The following is a 19,521-nucleotide window of genomic DNA, read 5'->3' on the forward strand; positions in this document are numbered from 1 at the left end:
GATACTGTGCTACTGGTCCCTACAGGACACCTACTACATAAGATCACTCTACCAAGACTGGGAGACATGGCAGCTCTACCTAATACATAGAAACAAACACAGGGAGTCAGTCAAAATGGGGATACAAAGAAATATGTCCCAAATGAAAGAACAGAGCAAAACTTCAGAAAAAGAACTAAATAAAATAGAGACATGCAACCTACCAAATGCATAGTTCAAAACACTGGTTATAAGGATGCTCAATGAACTTGGTGGAAGAGTAAATGAACTCAATGAGAACTTTAAGAAAGAGATAGGAAGCATAAAAATGGAGATAGAAAACATAAAAAAGAACTAGTCAGAAATGAAGAATACAATAACTGAAATGAGGAAATCATAAGAGAGAATGACCAATAGATCATGTGAAGCAGAGGATCAAATCAAGTATTTGGAAGACAAAGTAGCAAAAAACTTCCCTAACCTGGCAAAGTAAATACACATACAAGTCTAGAATCACAGAAAGTCCCAAACAAGACTAATCCAAAGAGGTCTGCACCAAGACATATAATTAAAATGCCAAAGGTTCAAGACAAAGAGAAAAATCTTAAAAGCAGCAAGAGAAAGGCAGTTAGTTACCTACCAGGGAGCTCACATAGACTATCAGCTGATTTTTTAACAGAAATTTTGAAAGCCAGAAGGGATTGGCACAAAATATTCAAAAGCAAGGATCTACAACCAAGGTTACTCTACCCAGAAAAGTTATTATTTAGAATCGAAGGACAGATAAAAAGCTTCCCAGACAAAACAAAGCTTGCTAGTATTACAAGACATGTTAAAAAGACTTCTTTAAGAAGAAAAAGACAAAAAATATGAATAATAAAATGGCAATAGCTGTATACCCATCAATAATTACTTTAAATGTAAATAGACTAAATGCACTAATCAAAAGATATAGGGTAGCTGAATGGACAAAAAGAAAAACAAGACTTATACATATTCTGCCTACAAGAGACTCATTTCAGATTGGAAGATATACACCCACTGAAAGTAAAGGGATGGAGAAAGATATTTCATGCAAATAGAAAGGAAAAAAAGCTGGAGTAGCAACACTTATATTAGACAAAATAGACTTTAAATCAAAGGCTATAACAAAAGACCCAGCAATTTCACTTTTGGGTATTTATTTGAAGAAACCCAAAACAAGAATTCAAAAGTACAAATGCATCTCTACGCTCATTGCAGTATTGTTTACAATAGCCAAGATATAGAAGCAACTTAATAGACAAAGAAGAGTGATATAAACATGCAATGGAATAAAAAATAAGCCATAAACAATAAAATTTTGCCATCTGCAACAACATGGATGGACCTAAAGGGTATTATGCTAGGTGAAATAAGTCAGACAGAGAAAGACAAATAACCATATGATTTCACTTATGTGTTGAATGTAAAAAACAAAATAAATGAACAAACAAGACAGAAACAAACTAATAGATATAGAGAACATTTTGATAGTTGCCAGATGGTAGGGGGGTTGAGGAAATGTTTGAAAAAGAGGAATAAATTAAGATGTGCAAATTGCCAGTTATAAATAGTCACAGGGATGTAAAGTACAGCATAGGGGATATTGTCAATAATAATAACTACATATGGTGTCAGGTGGGTATCAGACTTATCTGGATCATCGTTTTGGAAGTTATATAAATTTCTAGTCACTATGTTGTACACCTGAAACTAATGTAATATTGTATGTCAACTGTAACTAAAAAATTTAAAAAATTATTTTAAAAAAGACCTCCCAACAGTTTCCAACAAACCAATGAATAACCTAACTAACAGAAGTGCCCTGGCAAGTTTCCACACACCTTCATATCCCCAACACCTAAGCAATACCTGCAGCTCTAGACCAGGTTTGAAGAAACATGCATGCTAAGAAAGTCATTAAGGTTAAGACAAGAAAATGCCCTTGATTCTATGTTAAGTGAAAAGAGTAATGTGCAAAATTTTGTATTTTAAACACTGCATTAAGCTTCTAAGTAAGTCTATTTTTGTGCATATTCATAAGTATTTTTATTGACTTTATAAGTTTTTTCTCACTTTAGTTATCTTCCTACTGAAATAGGTCATATCATATTTTCAAAGCAATAAGTATCGTAAGCAAAGACCTCTTGCTTAGGATATAACCACAGCAATTTTTCTATAAAATATATAGCTCTTGTCTATAATTACTTGAATTTAGATTATTAAATGGAACCTTAGAAGTGAGGTGAAAATTTTTTGAGCACAGGAACCAATTCAGAAAAAAAAATATTTATAGATAGCAAAATAGTTGTTTTATAATCAGCGAATTCATTATCTACAACTATGCATTTATTTATTTTATCCAGTCACCATGGAAAAAATGAACCTGCTGGTCTTTCTTCCTTTTCTGTTTTCCTTCACTTCTTTACTCAACACTTTGTCCTATGCTTTTAAATCTTGGTCAAAAGTTTAACTTCCCTAGTGACAGTCAATGTCAAGGACTCCAACGTGCATTGGACAGAAATTGGCCTGGGATTACGCAAATCTTTGAGAGCTTCCTCAATTCAAGCACACAAGTGAGTCCATTAGAATACGTCAGTGTGAATTTAATATTTTTGTTTTATGCTCCTGTGATTAGATTATATCTATATCACGGAGCTAGAAGAATTACATATACCTCATTGAGGGTAAACTGCTCATGGTATTACATTGAAATGAACCCTTATTTTCTGAAGGGAAAATGTCACTTAAGTGTTTTTATTAAAGTCTAAAGTTATTAATAATTTACATTTTTAACCTATAATCTGTCCACAGACCAGTTAGAAATGTACAGTCTCTTTTAGTACCTATATATCTTGAAGCCCCATGAGTAGACGTGTGTGTATGTGCATGTGTACGTGTGTAAGGAATAGGTGTGAATCAGGGATCCTCTAATCCCTGAAAAGCCTAAATGCCTTTTCAGCTTCTTCGGCATCCACCTGAGCATCTAAATCTACTTTCTCAGGCTTAACTTGACAATCATGAGAAACTCCTCATTTGCTTTTGATCTCCTCAGATAACAACTTGATTCATTCCTTAAAAGACACTACAGCTCTCTTTTTCTTAACCTTTCAGGATATAACAAGAAAAGGCAATGGATCTACAACTTTGTTTAAGAGTCTTTCTCTGAAACTACTTAAGGATTTTGAAATTACAATAGAGACCAAGAAGAAATCTTTAATATGATTTGTTTCAAGGGGAAATAAACAGGATGTGGCATGACCCAGAATAAATGGAATGAAAGGGGAAATGAATGAATGGAAGATGTTCTTTGGATTAAACAGTGAAAGTAGAAATGAGATGATGAAGACCTTTCATCACTGAGTTAAATGATTTTTACTTTACTTGGAGTCTAAGGAGAAATAGGAAAGTAGTTATCCATTAGGTTCACTGTGCCAAGATTTTCATTTCTTTAATTTCATAATTATATATTTTAAAATTAGTTTAAAACAACATTAAAGAAATTCCTAACCATAAAAAGCACTGTTTTGCATTATCCTAACACACCTCACTTTTGTGTCACTTCCCTGAACCAAACTTTTCTACTTTCAGACCAGATCAGATGCCCTTTTTAAAGCTCCCTGTGTTTATTTTCACCAATTTGCCCAGCAGAGCTTAGGTATTTTATTCTCCACTGTAGCCCAGCATCTAGCACAGTGTGTGACACATAGTAGATATTCAATACATATTTTTGAAGAAAAATGAATAAATAAATATTCCTTTTAATTATTCATCTTTGAAAGCCATATGTCTTCAGGTCTCCCTAGTGTGTAGATACAAATGACAACATTTAAAGCATTAAACCGATTTTCATTAGCTCTCAGTCCTCACTGGCTCATGCAAGAGTTCCTGGTTTTTAAAAAGTCTCCTCTAAATATTTAAATTCCCAAGATACTCCCTGGTCTCTGCTGCTACAAAGTTCTCCTCCAATCATACCAGCCCCATGGCTCTTAATACCACCTGGAAGGAAAATAATAACTACTTCCTTCCTCTCTCCCTCCCTTCCCTCTTGCCTCCCAGCAAGAACACTCAGGTTCTGAAATATTACAAAGCTTAATAGGCACGCAGTTCAGTTTCTCCCGGTGGTGAATACGTGTTGGCAGATATGAGTCAATTGACAAGTCCTATAGAGTCAATCAATATAAACAGATTCCAGAGGAAAAGTGGTGTCTTCTAGCCCTACTTTCAGCTTTTATACCTACGAAGTTAGGAAACCAGTCAGTTTACTTAACAGTCTGGTCCTAATAGAGACATACATGACATGTTGGATTTTTTTATTTTGCTTTATTTTGTTTTGTTTTGTTTCCTATCACTGTTTCCTATAAACTATAGAATTTCCTTGTTCAACCTTTTGTTATCTCTGGCATCCCATAGCTTTCTGGTCCACTTTAGATATTAGAACAACATCATTCAAGTCTTCTCTTTGTAAATTCTACTCTCAGGTTTCCCTTCTCTGTAGTTCAGTCTTAATCTTTGGCCTGTGGGACCTGTAATTTTTAAGAGGTACATTCTGTCCTTTTACTCCTCCCATCCCTCCTCCTGAGTGCCATGTCAGAAGAAGGAATAAAAAAAAAAAAAGTGACATGGGTCTGGCATAGCTGATTGTCTGTTAATGAGAGAAGATAATCCTAAAATTTACTCCTTGGAGTCTCCACCAATATGTCTCTAAATAGATGCTGTATATGACTTCTTAGGGGCACTCTTCAGTTTTATCTTGATCTCCTCCTTTACTGAGAAACCCTTCATCTCCTTTTTGGTTGCACCAGGGATCATTGCCACCAAACCCCTCTCCAAGAAGGGCATCCTCTTGCCTGGCCAGTAGCTGCCTGAATAACTCCATATCTTCTATCTCTTTTTCTAACTTTCATGTGCCTTCTTACAGGGCCACAGGAACTCCTTGAGGTCCTTGTATGAGCTCTCTGATGGATTAGAAGTCTGTCACCATTTTTTTCCCATGTAACCAAAACCAGGGGTGCCACATACTTCATGATTCAGCTTTTCTAGTGAAGCTTCTGCCTGACGAAATAACCAGGTGTTAAATAAGCACTAGTCTTTATATTCACATCGACCCCCTAACTGTATAGTACACCTATCAAGATCTCCTAAGATCTCCTTCACCTTCTGTCTCAGGGGACAGTGTGGCTTTGGCAGTTCAGCATCTCAATAAGCATTTAGTCAAGAATGAAATACCTGTTGTCCCTTTCTCGCAATCCACATTTTCTTCTTCTAATTTCTCTTCTCTTCTTTAAAATAGAGCTAGTTGTCTATAAAAGCGCATGCTCCTCTCTATTATCTCTGAGAGACCACGACTCTGACAGAGACTGTACTTCCCAGTCCCAGTCATGTAGATGAGACTATATGGCTTGATCTTACCCATGAAATGAGAATGCAGGTCATGTGTTACCTCTAGGACTAGGTTTTTAAGGAGCTGATGACTTCTTCTTGCTTTCTCTTCCTCATTCTGACAGTTACATCAGAGGACTGTTATGCCCCGAGAGATGGTCAGAATACAGCAGACAAGGAGTTTTCGTTCCTAAATGACTCCACAGGAGAAAACCACTCTCTGACCAACAACACAGACACAGAATTTATGTGTGCAAACACTATTGTGGTAAGCCTGTTTTGCATTCTGTTACCCAGAATTACTCAAACTTAATACTTAATTTGTCTATGGGATAAGAAGAGTTTTGACATGTTTGCTGGAGATTACAAGACCAGTTCTGTCACCTCCAAATGAGATCTAGAGATGCCTAGATCCAATTGTTGAATATTTCCTTTAAAAGATAAATGAAGAATTGGCTTTCTTTCCTCAGTTGGAGCTCTAATCGTGATCATCATCACAACCATAATCACCATCCTAAACTTTATGTATCAGAAATTGTTCTGAGCATTTTATATGTATTAGCTCATTTGATCCTCATAACCACCACATTTTACAGATAAAGTACTAAAGCACAAAATTAATGGAATCTACTGAAGATGATATAACAGGAAGTAGATCAACCAGGATTCAAACCCAGGCAGTCTTGCTCTAAAGCACAAGTTTTTAACAACTGAAGTATACAGTCTCCAATTTCAAAATAGTCTCAATGGTTCCAAGACTTTGAGAAAATTCTTATTCAACATCTACTTCTATGTACATTTTTATGTGATTACATAACTCATGTTTCCCCAGACCACATGTAAGGATGTAGGGAATATACACACTAAAGATGTAGTGGAGAGATGAGCTTTCTCCCACTTAATTCAAGAGTCACGAGTTTCCATGTAACAACATTGTATTTCTAATTTTTATTTTAATAGCTGTATGAGATTACATTGGACAGATAAAAAATAATTTACATAACTATTCTTTTGTTCCTAATCATTTAGGATTTTTTGTTGTCCAATTTCAGTGTATTTTAACTAAGGAAAAGTATTATTACCATGGTATCTTCAAAAAAGAGAAACTATTGAAATGTAATTAATCCTGACTCTCTAAAAAAAAAAAAAATTAGCTCTACAAAGAAATATTTTCCTACAGGATCTCAGATTATCAGATAGTGATAGGTACTCTGAGTTTATAAAATTATGTGTGATGTGTTAAAAGTTACCTACCTGTTAATAATAAACTTATGAATAAGAATTTTTCAAACTCCATTCATTTGGGAATTCAGGACCCGTGAAAGGGCTAATAATTGTGGAAATTGCTTAACAATCTGAGATTCCTAGAATTTTATGATGTTAAGTGTATTAAGATGTTTGATTATAAAACTTAACTTTGGAAAAGAAGGTATTATGATGGTTTTTGCACTGTTGCTATTACCACCTAAGAGTCCTGACACTTCTCCCCAACCCACTGAGGTTTTGATGTTGAATGACTGAGGACTGGAATAAACACAGCAGGAGACTCCTCACTGAGACGCTTCACTGAGTACAAAAGCACATGGTCCCTGGGTCTAAGGCTGGAGTCTGGAGGCCTGGGGCAACTGTGGAGAAAGGTGAAGAAGCAGAATCTTCCATGGGTCACAATTTGAGATCAGTGTGCTAGGAATCCAAAAGTTATAGCTGCAAAAGCAAGACTGAAGACGAAGTCCCATGTGCAAGGTATGAGTGAAACTGGAAGAGCATGTAATGGGATCAGAATTCCAAATAATGAGGAGTTAGTCAGAACAAAATGTTCAGAACAAGTATAAGAAATAGATTTCAAGTGGGTACAGCAACTTACAAGGACCATGGCCTGGCATCCTATTAACAAGTGTTTTAGAGACCAATGATGATCTATTCACCTAATAATAACCTGAAGGTGGTAAAAGATCGAAAAAATGGTTCCAAATGATCAAAAACATTTCATCTAATGTAAGTTGCTATCTTGTGTAAGAGGCATCGAATGCTTCAAATGAAGTATATATATGAACAAAATGAAAAGACTAAATAGAAAAATAAAAACAGAAGAATATATAGAAAAATATTTGTACAATTTTGGTCAAGGAAGAGATCTTAAGGTAGTAGGAAACTTAGACAGAAATGGTTATATTTGACTACATTCAAATATATACGCTGTATAGTCCCTAAAACACACTATATGTATTGTTTTAGTTAGGTTGAGCTAGACCACAATAACCACAAATTGACCCTCAGATCTCAGAAGCATGACTCAATATAAGTTTCCCTTTTTTTACATCCCAGTCTGATGCTCTTCGGGAAACTTCCTACATCTTGGGAGCCACACCATCTGGACCACCAAACAATCTCCTAGCCTACTACAGCAGAGCAGAGATGGAAGAGGCAGACTGAGGCATTTAGTTGCCTTGGCCCAAACCTATCCCTGCTTCTTCTGTCCACAGTCCACTGGCAAAGTAGTCATCTAGGCAAACTGAACTGCAAGAGAAGCTAAGGAATGTAGGGAATAACAATGGATACTTTGATCACTGTCTCTGGAATATGAGTAGATAATCAAAAGTCTTTACTTGGACACAGTTCCTTCCGAACACCATGTATGTTTTCATTAGAAGCAAATATCAGGTGAAATCAACTGACTCTGGAATTGATATCTGTGCTTCGACATTTGCCCTGGGAGATATATCTTTTGGAAAATAAGTAGTACTTTCTTCTAGCTTAATATTTTATAATGGCATATTCCCCTGTAAAATATTAAATATAATTAATTTAAAATAATATCATTGGACATAACAATCACTTTTATTTAGAACTGTTTAATAACAGCTATATACAAGCTCCTTTTAGATTGGAAACTTTATAAATGTAAACATGTAGCACCCCAAAGAAGAGTGAAATAAGATGAGGCTCCTGCATCCCACAGACCCAGGGAGTATCATTTGTGTTTCCTGGTGTGAGTGGTGTGATGCAGGGTCATGCAGAAAAAGAAAACGAATGTCTTTCTGGAGTTGTGCAACACAGTGGTTCCAAGTGGAAAGCTGGGAAAATATTCATTTTTATTTTTATTGGAAAACATCTGCCTTAGGAACTATCATTAAAGACTCTGAAAAGGAAAGCAAATATTAGGTAAAATTAGAAAGAATTTTTGACTAAAATCTTCTGTTGGAGTTCAGGTGGAAAAGAGCTAATAAAATAATTTAATGCTAGGCTGACAATGTGACTAAGCATAGAAATAAATGAAAAAACAAACAAACAAACAAACACAGGCACCAGTATTTTGGAACAAGGCCAGGAAAATGGAGGTCTAAACAGCAGAGAACTATTAGAACTTCTAAGGCTTCACCCCAAGAAGCTACCCCACTCCTAGATTGTTTGCACTATTTATCATTACTCTGTCTCAAATCTGCTTGTAAAGTAGTGTTATTAATTTTTACAAACATGCCAAAATTTATGCATCCATTAGAGGCTGTGGGCTAATTTGATACATGTTATCATTGTCCAAATATTTTCAGAAACTCCTCTTTTGGAATTACCTTCAGAGTCAGCATTACATCTTTTTGAATGGTAACAAAGAGCATCTTGAAAGGAGAAATCTGATTTGAAGCCACCAAATGTAATTTGAAGTTAAGTTTATTGAATAAGGCAAATTATTGAGCTGGTTAATTTCACTTTAAATTTTAAAACATATGTAAAGACATAAAACTTTAATAGTGTATATGATTTTACTGTACCCTACACACTATTCTGAAAGATATTTTGCTAAAATGTTTTGAGCAAAGACAGTTAGCATTAATGTTATTAGAGGTATTATTCAACAGACACTTCTGTGAAGTCTATAAGATTTATTTAAGCAATTCACACTCCCAGCAGCTATGTAGAAGGTCTATTTCACTGTCTTTAGATAATGTTACCTTTTGTGTGCGTGTGCTTATGTGATACGTGAAAAACTTTATCCAATTTTTGTATATTTTGCATTTCCCTGATTCGCTAGTGAGGAAAAAAATGATTGTCATCCTTTTTTTTTTATTTATAACTTGCTTTTTTATTAGTAGCCATTTGTATACCAGAAATAGTAACTTATCTGTGTTCTGATGGTATTTTAATTGATTGCATATATTTTTTCCAATTCATTGTTTTATATAAGGTATGTATTAAATACATATATACATATACATTTATGCATATATATGCATATATATGCACACACACATATATATTCTATACATTTAGAGAGAAATAGATTAAGTATAACTTGTGTTTCCTACCTTCTAATTAAGGTTTTTCCCTTGACCAAAATTTTGCAAATATTCTTCCATATATTCTTTTATTTTCATATTTAGTTGTAATATTTTTTATATATTAAAATTTTGTTTAAAGACAGTTTCAAGGAAAACTTCTAGAAGCCAATCACCATTTTAAGTTCCAGTAGTTTCTACAACATTTTTATGTCACTCTTTTCTCACAGGTCATTTCTTTCTAATCAATATATATCTCTTAAATGTTTCCATTAATATATTTGGAAATAATAAACCACTTTTCTTTAATAATCCATAGAAATTTTTGTTGGCTTTTCTCCAATTAATTAAAATAAATTTAATTTAACAAGCATTTAGTGTCTATTGTTGTGACATTGTAATTTCCCACAGGGCACTTCCAAACTTGTTAGATGAGATGTTACTCTTAAAACAAAAATTCTAGAGAATTTACAAAATTAAGCTTTATATTAAGGGGCCAATTTTTCATACACTAATCATCATTCAAAATTTGGTAGGAAGGAAAATAGAAAAAGAATGTTGTGGGAGGGGAGATTGTCCTCTTGTGGGAAAAAAATAGAATTTAATCTTCACTTCCTTTTTTTTCAGTTTGTATGTGGTCAGAGGTAGAAAGTGTTCAAGGGGGAAATCAGTTTCCTAAAGTTTTTAGAACCAAACATTTAGGGGATTAGATTTTTCTTTTGCTAAAACAACTACAAATGGATATTTATATAGTTAGGTCAAGCCTAACAATTTAGGAGTTTATTTTTAGATTTCTGCTTGGCCAAGGGGGAAATATAGTAAAAGAACCTTATGTTCTTAAATGGACATACAGTCGAATTCAAAATATTTCAGAAATCTGACAAAAGGCACTGAAGTACACCAGTTATCCTAAGCATTATTAGAAATCCTCAATGACAATAATACTACTGGTTTATTTTCTTTCCTTTTTTTTTTTAACTTACTTTCAGTTTTAGTACTCAAGATCTCTGCAGTTTTGAAGGAGCCAAAACAAAGAGAATAAAGATTATGTAAACATAGAGATATAAATAGAAAGTCTAGTAGCCATAGTTGACCGTGTAGCAGAGCTGTGCTCTCCAATGTGAAAGCCACTAGCCATGTGTGGCTATCGAGGACTTAAAAGGGAACTAGTTCTAACTGAGAAGTGCAGAAGTGTTAAATACATATTGGATTTCAAAAATAAGTATTAAAAAATATATATAAATTATCTCATTCAAATTTTTATTGATTATGTGGTGAAATGGTAATATTTTAGATATAATTGATTAAATAATCTATGTGATCAAAATTAATTACATCTGTTTCTTTTTCTTTTTAAAATATGATTATAAAAAAATTTTTAATTGCAAATGTGACAAACTCTTTCTACTATACTGCATTACAGTAGAGTAGTAGAATTTGGAGCTGGGCTTTGAAGTAAAGCTACCTGAATTTAAACCAGACTACTGATACACCAGCCATGTGACCTTGTGCAAGTAATGCAGGCAATCTGTGTTTCAAGTTTCCTTATATATAAATTGTGAATGATAAAATATTTTCTATCTCATAGTGCTGTGTGAGGCTTAAGAGTGCAGAGCTGAGTGCAAAGCAAGAGTTCACTAAGGGGTTGATTCTATCAGTCTTACTTCAGAATCCAGAAGAGTGAAAGACATTTTTCCGCACAAAGAAGCTCTCAAAAGAAATGAAAAAAAAAAGTTAAAATCAGGAATTTGTTGAATTAATGTTTTGCTTACTCCTCCTCCTCACCCTACTGCAGCCAATGTATTGCATTGAGAAGAAATTAAACTATCCCTCTAATATGAAACATTTTTAGATTTGTAAAATCCTTATAGGCATTTTTTACTCTCCATAGCTGAGCCGAGTTCTCTGAGGAGGCCAACACAATTAAACAAAACTGCAGATCTTTGTCATCTCGTAGAGAATAAATGGGTGTGATACAGGAATCTGACTTAAAAAAAAAAATTAAGATCATGTTTCTGATGCCCCTGAGAGCTAGCCTAAAAATGATAATTACTTCTATTGAGTTTTTGCTACTTCTTAAGTATTACCCCTCAGGACTTTACATGTTTGTCTCATTTAAGTTTACAAAATGGTTCGTTGAAGTATATATTATTAGTTTTTCCATTTTATGGTGAAATGGTATATCAAAAATGTTAAGTAATTGCCTGAAGTCATACAGTCACTAGCAGGCAAGGGACTGATTTAACCTATCTGTGGACAGATACTACTAGTGATCTTATTAGTTCACAGACAACTATCAATAGATCTACACGGCACAGATCACAACCCTGTGGAAAAAAAGAAATGCTCTAATTTTATAGCAAGGATATTATATTAGTAAAGAAGAAATCATTATTAGGATCATCACATTGTTTCTGCTTGAGCATGACTTCAGAAATTATTTTCATAATTTCTTGTAGTCCACTCAATATGAATTTTTTGAGATAAATAAAAGTCCACATTTCATTTATCTCTGCAGTCACAGCACGTAACACAACACTGAGCACATGGTTAGTGTCTATTTAATGATTGTTGAATGAATAATGTATGAGTATGTGTACCACTAGCCTTTCAATCAAGGCTTGTCATCTGAACCACAGAACACAGAATGTTTTGAGTGATTATTCTTTTAATTCTCCCAACTATGTACATAGCAAATACCATTCTAGACTCAAAGGGGAGAAGTTGCTTTGTTACATACAGTGGATGCCTTACGACATGAGGCCTTAGTTCCTCTCGGAATCCCATAGAAAAGCATTTATACCTAGATTAATCCGTAGTCTTTGAGGACTATCTTGACTTTAGTCAGGGGTGACAAACTACAGCCTGGGACAAATGTGACTCATAACCTGTTTTTATAGGGCCTCTGAACTAAGAATGTTTTTACATTTTTAAAGGTTTATAAAAAAATAGAATATTCAGACCATATGTGGCCTGCAATGCTAAAATATTTACCATATGACTCTTTGCAGAACAATTTTGACCTCTGCTTTAGGTCAAAGTGGCAATATGTCCCAATCAAGTAGGATTAGCTTACCTGATAACATTTAAGAAAGCCTCTGTGATCCATGGTTCTCAAACTTTTCCCTATCAATCTATCTTCAGATATAAAATTCTTATCTGTTTTTACATGTACATGGACATCAAACAACAGTTGTATCCCCTTTTATACCTCCCCCTTCCCACTCCCAGGAAAGGCCTCTATGAAAATGCACATGCTCTCCATAGCATGGCATAGAAGGAGATGCCTTGGACTTAGTATGACATGAGTGCCACTCTCAGCTTTTATTAACTGTTGCTTATTGGGTGATAAAGTTGAGTACGTTAGAGTTAATTTCCTCATTCATTGGGCAAATGTACAGCCGATCCTTATCAATAGTGCTTCTCAGTATACAGCATCTATACTGGTTGTCTATTGCTATGTAACAAATGATCCCAAAATGCAATGATTTGAAAAAACAGTATTTATCATCTCATAATTTTGTGGCTCAGGAATCTAGACATGGCTTAGCTAAATTCTCCAGCTCAGGCTCTCTCATAGTATAGAATCGAGGTATCAGCTGAGTCTACAATTCAGCTGGGAAAAGATCTAAATCTAAGCTCTCTCCCTTTTTGGCAGGATTCAGGTTTTTGTAACTATTGGTTAGAGGCTGCCATTAGTTCCCTGCCACGAGGCCTTTCCATGGAGTAGCCCATAATATGGCTGTTGGTTTCAAATTAAATATGCAAGAGAGAGCGAGACAATGCCAGCAAGACAGAAGTCGCAGTCTTTGTAAAATAATGCCAGAAGTGATAGCCCATCACTTTTGTTGTATTTCATTCATTACAAGCAAATCATTAAGTCCAGCTCACATTCAAGGTGAAGAGATCATACATACAAGGGCATGAATATAAAGAGAAGTGATCACTGAGGACCATCTTAGAAGGCCACTGCTACACCACTGTCATGGGGCAGAGAGTTCACAGGGTGGAATAGGACTGGCATAGTAGGACTAGAGAAAAGGCAAAACCCAATGGAGCATAGCAGTATCTCTAGGAGGGTGCACGATGGACATCACAGCTCTAGAATAAAATAGAAGTAAACACACTCCCTTACTCCATGACTTACAAGGTGTATATCCTAGTCTATCAAAGTAGCAGTCAATACTTTTTAAAACATAAAGCCCTATACAAAGAAAATGACATCCAGGAATGATGTTTCAGAGAAAACAGCATTGCGATAAAAATAATATCTTATATTAGTTTAACACTTTGCACTTAAAGTGTTTTCACATGCTCTATTTTACTTGATTCTCATAAACCCTGTGAAGACAATTTTAAGGCTTGTCTAGGCTCATATTTATAAAATGGAAAAACTAAGAAACAGAAAGGTCAAATGCCTTACCCAGAATTGCACAATAAATCAGTATATCCATCAGTAAAGGACCTCTGAAAACACAAGGAGGGGGTCAGGGTTTCTGGTGGTGTCAGGACCAACAGCATGCTGAAACAAGAGGTAAGGATGAGGCAGGGGCTATATGGCCAGGAATCCAGAGGAACCTACACTCCAAAAAATGGAGCAAACCAATGAGTCAGCAGCCAGGAAACAAGTGGCAGTCAGACCTTGTTCAGACCAGAGCTCAGAGCAAATATGCAACAGAAAAAAAAAAATGCAGGCAGAAAATAACCATGTTTGAATGCAGAAGAGCAAGGCAAGGGAAGGCCAGGCAGTGAAGTGGTTGGGGTCCTCAAAGAAGAAGGAACAGAGGGTACCTCCCAGCAGACAGAGCCTTTGAGCAGTGGTTAGAAGGGAGCTGGAATGGAGCACCAGCTCACATTGTGGGTGAGGGGAAGGGAGTCATGAATGTACATAGAGGGGCTTTCATAGGCTGATTGGTACAGAGAAGTTATGATGTTAAGATTAAAGAGCTAAGGAATGGGACTCTTTCCTGATGGTAACCTAGTTCCAGAATGGACTAATTTTAAGTAGAGGAATGACATGATCAGATTTGTATTTTAGAAAACTCTCTTGGAGTCAGAGGAAAGAATAGAGTAATGGGCGGTGGGCGGGAGGCGGGGGGTTGTTTCAAACAAAATGATTTATTCCTACCAGAGAAGTTTCTAAGAAAAGACTGTACCTAATTGAAAGAATCTAATTTTATGTATATTTTTCCACTGTACACTTTATACCTAGTTCTATTTTTAACCTATTGTTAGTGATTATAGATACATCTATTTTAGACTAGAAACTACTTTAACTGGTAGCCTGGATTATGAATCCTCTTCAGAATGTGAAATACTGTGATTAACTTCATTTTATTCACTAACTTCCTAAAGGCACACTGGGCTGGGGTTTGACAGCCACTGTATTTTTTTGTCATTTATGGTCGGGTTTATATTTTATTTCCGAAATGATAACTGAAAAGTAGTTTGTTTTAGGGAAATAAATGAGCCAGAGAATAATTTTTTACCATTTTTAGTGGCATCTGCCGGTCTGCTTGGCAGTGTATGACAATAAATATCTTTCCTTAAATATGACTTTTAAAATTTTAAAAGCATTTAGAATTTTTAAAATGCATTTTAAAATGTATATAGAAGAGAATGAGGTAGATATTATATATATCACAAGTACAATAAAGCATAAGATAGTTGCACCTAATTCTTTTTATACAGCCTAAGACTTCTTTAGTATTAAGAAAGAAAAGGAAATTACCAAATGACACACAACAGCCATACTTAAAGGTGAATATGCAATTCTATGGCATTAGTGAAAGAGATGGTTGGTTTGGTGAGAGAGGGAGAGGGAGAATGTGTGTGTTTGGGAGGGGGGGTAGAAATAGTGGCACAGTGTTGGAAAACAAAAATATTATGGGCCTATGATTTGTGCCACAGATTATCCTAAATTTTTGTTTTTCCCCAATTATTTTCTTAATTTCCAGAACTAAATACCAACTATTAAGGATTGATGCTATGTAGTAATCATTAATGCTATTCACCAAAAATTTCTGGTTCTCTTCCCAAGCACAGGATAGGATAGTAGTTTCCAGTGAGTCCCCTTAAAGTTAAAAGTACCTGTGTCACTCACTTTGGTCCATGAACTATTTATAAAAAAAGGTGATATGTGTCATACACGAGGAGAAGATTTAATAGGCAATGGTTCTTCTATCCTTCTGGCATGGCAAGAGGGCATGTTCAAAATAGTGGCTGCTCCATCAGTTTGGGTCCCTGAGTGACTACCAGAGGCTCATTGTAAACTTGGTAGAAATGTAACACAAGCAAGAAATGAATGTCTATTTTCATTGCAGAAACACTAGCTTATCTTGAATAATACCAAAATTGGTACTTAGACATGGAATGCTACCATAGAAAATAAACTTTAAATATGTGTCAGTGGCTAAGGGCTGGGCAGTGGACTGTGAGCAAACAACCATTGGAGACTAGAATAATGGTCATCCATATTTATGAATATTTTACCAAACATTTGATAAAACCGTCGCCTGTGATAATGTGAAAGGTGGAAAATGTAGCTCTAGAGAAAAAATGTTAGAAAACGATGTTAGCAGCATGTATTGATTACTACTATTTGGCTGTATTTTACAAGGCATCATAGAAAAAGTGAACCCAAAAAGAATTAAGAGGTGTGCAAACACCAATTAAAAAAAAAAAAAAGAAATGTCTAATAATTTGGGAAACTTCTGGGTTGCAAGAGGCAAATCCCTCTCTTCACCAGGTAAAAGATAAAACAAAAGGCTTTGATGCACAAAGGCCAATTGGAATCTTGCCTTGTGACAATAGTTAAATTAGGGATGTTACGGGCTGAATTGTGCCCCTCCTCCTCATATGTTGAAGTCCTAACTCCCAGTACCTCAGAATATAATCTTATTTTGAGATAGGACCTTTAAGATGGAGATTGGGCTAAAATGAGGCCATTAGAATGGGACTCTGATTCAATAAAACTGGTGTCTTTGAAAGAAAGAGAGACACCAAGGACACAGGCACACAGAGAAAAGGCCATGTGAGGACATAGTGAGAAGGGGAGAGTGGCCTCAGTAGAAACCAAAATGACACCTTGATCTTGGACTTCAAGACTCCAGAACCGTGAGAAAATAAAGTTCTGTTGTTTAAGTAACCAGCCTTAGGTACATTGTTATGGCAGCCCTAGCAAACTAAAACAAAACCATGGCACTGCTGAATGAAAAACCTGTAAATGTTTTCAACTGAACTAGCAATTACAGAGCTCAGAGTCGTAAAAGTTAAGAGAAAGAGAGAGGCAGGGAAGTAAGAAAGCAAAGAAACATGGCAAATCTAAGAACTATGTCAAGTGTAGAACTGCAAGTGGCTATGGAGACATAAGGCTGTTTGGAATCCAATAGATAAGCTGTGTTAGTCAGCTTGGCAGGCAGCAGATGACACACAAAAAAAACTGAAGGGAATTTAATAAAGAGGCAGTTTATAGTAGCATGTCAAAGTTAACGTATCAATTAAGGAGGATGAGTTACTCAGGGACTAGCAACGTTAGGAAACCTCTACTACTCCTAGGCCTGAAGGACAGAGAAAGGGCACAGTGTGACAGGATTCTGGTAAGTTCTGGAGGCATGGAAGAAAGGGCTCAAAACAGGACCTAAGGCCACAGAGGAAGGTAGCCACTGCAAAGATTGCAGCAAGGACGAGGAAGAGAGTCTCAGGATAGGGATAAATACTCCAACCTCTCTCTCTCTTAAGTTCTGCCTTCCAATTTCCTACCTGTGTGCTATGGTCTGAATGTTTGCGTCTTCCTCCAAATTTATATTTTGAAATCCTAACCCCGAAAGGTGATGGTCTTAGTAGATGGGGCCTTTGGAAGGTGCTTAAGTCGTTAGGGTAGAACTCTCATGAGTGAGATCAGTGCTCATAAAAGAGGCTGTGCAGAGCTCCTAGCCCCTTCTGCCACAAAGCCATGGCACTGCTGAATGAAAAACGCAAAAGTACAGCAAGAAGTCTGTGATCCAGAAGAGGGCTTTCACACAGCCATGCTGAGACACTGATCTTGGACATCTTTTTTCCAGAACTGTGAGCAAGAAATTTCTGTTTTTATAAGGTACTCAGTCCAGTATTTTGTTATAGCAGCCTGAACAGACAAAGACACTGTGCTTTCCATTCACCAAATCAACAAAAAACCCAGAGGGTAAGGGAGTTTAGATAATGCATTCCATTGAGGTCATCTCCTGAGGCATGGAACAAGGCAGAAAAGAGAGCGTATTTGATGGGGGAAAACAGAATTTTACTAAATCTTTCATAGAGATATACTGCCAAAGAAAGCACGGCTTTGAATGAGGAAGTGAATGTTCAAGATTTAAAATGATCCTGGAGCCCTCAGTCTTCCACTGATGAGATGTAGGAAAGCTGCTCTTCACTTCCTAGTTGAAGAATTTGGGCCTAATCAAGCCATATTTCCATCACCCATGGGCCATCACGTTTGCCCAGCAGGTTCATATAGTTTCTATGGATCAGCGATTACTTTGTGTCTCCTTTTTGTTCCCTTTCTGATGGCCAGTGGTAGACATTAGTTCTGTTCTGATTCTCTTTGCACTTCTCCACCCAGTTGAATTTAGATGATGACATGACCTCTTCTGATGAATAAAATGTGAGCAACATGATATGTGTCACTTCTGGATGGCAATCTTAAGAACTGGTATGTAATCCATTACACTCTTTCTTTTCTTTTCCTTCTGGCACAGCCACCAGCAAGATGGTGACTCCGCTATCTTATTTAGTCGCTGAGGCCCTACAGTAAGCAGAATTGATGAATGTGTATCATGAGCAAGAAATAAATTGCAATTAAGTCACTGAGAGATTTGGGGGTTGTCTGTTTTTACCCCACCCTAACCCAGCCAGTTCTGACTGATAGATGTAGACAGTGAATTAACAGCTGCAGTTTAGACTATGGTATAGTAAATGATAAGGTGGAAACAAAAATTTTAGAATCCTCATTATTAATATCCCCCATTGTCATTCTGTAGGGCCATGTTAATTGTAAAACCAATAGAATCTGATTCAATTATCTCTACCCCCCATTCCTCCCATAACCAGGGAAAAATGTCTTTACCTTGTGCTTCCGCAGAGCTTCTGCTTAGTGGTTATATACAATCTGAATTGAACTGAATAATAACAGCTGATAACAAGTGTTTGTTTCTCCTTTCATCAGGATTCAGTGAGATCCTCTACTGTGTCAGCACATTTCTAGGCCTTGGGTATAATACGATGAACAAGAAACATAAGGCCCCTGCTTTCATGAAGCCTACCTCTAGCAGCAGGCAACCAGCAATGACGTATCAACCACTTTAATGGTGAGGTTGGAGAAGTCTTCTCTGAAGAGGTGATATTGAAAATAATATCTGAATAACAAGGAGCTAGCCATGGGAGACAAATAAAAAAGAGAGAGAGAGCATTGTGGGCAGAGGCCCTACTGCAAGAAAGAGCTTAGCATATTTGAAGAAGGGTCAAAAGATCACAGGGACAGGTAAACAGACAAGCCTTTTGCAGAATAGGCAGATTCAGATCATCTATGACTTTATAAGTCAGGGTAGGGGTTTTTGAGTTATTCTAAACACAATGGGAAGTCAATAGAGGATTTTAATCAGAGGATTGAAGTACTCTTATTAAATTGCAAAAAGCTCACTCTAACTGATATAAAGAATAAATTAAAAGGAGTCAAGTATGGAAGCGGCTGGATGGATTAGGAGGGCAGTGCAGCAGTCCAGGTGAGAACTCATGGGAATAGAAAGAAGAGGGCAGGTTCAAGATATTTTAATGTGGATTTGACATTTCTTAATGCTAAACTGAATGAAGGGATGAGAGAATCATGAATAAC

Source organism: Pteropus medius, unplaced genomic scaffold, assembly GCF_902729225.1.
Source record: "Pteropus medius unplaced genomic scaffold, Ma_sr-lr_union100, whole genome shotgun sequence".
NCBI classification, from domain to species: domain Eukaryota; kingdom Metazoa; phylum Chordata; class Mammalia; order Chiroptera; family Pteropodidae; genus Pteropus; species Pteropus medius.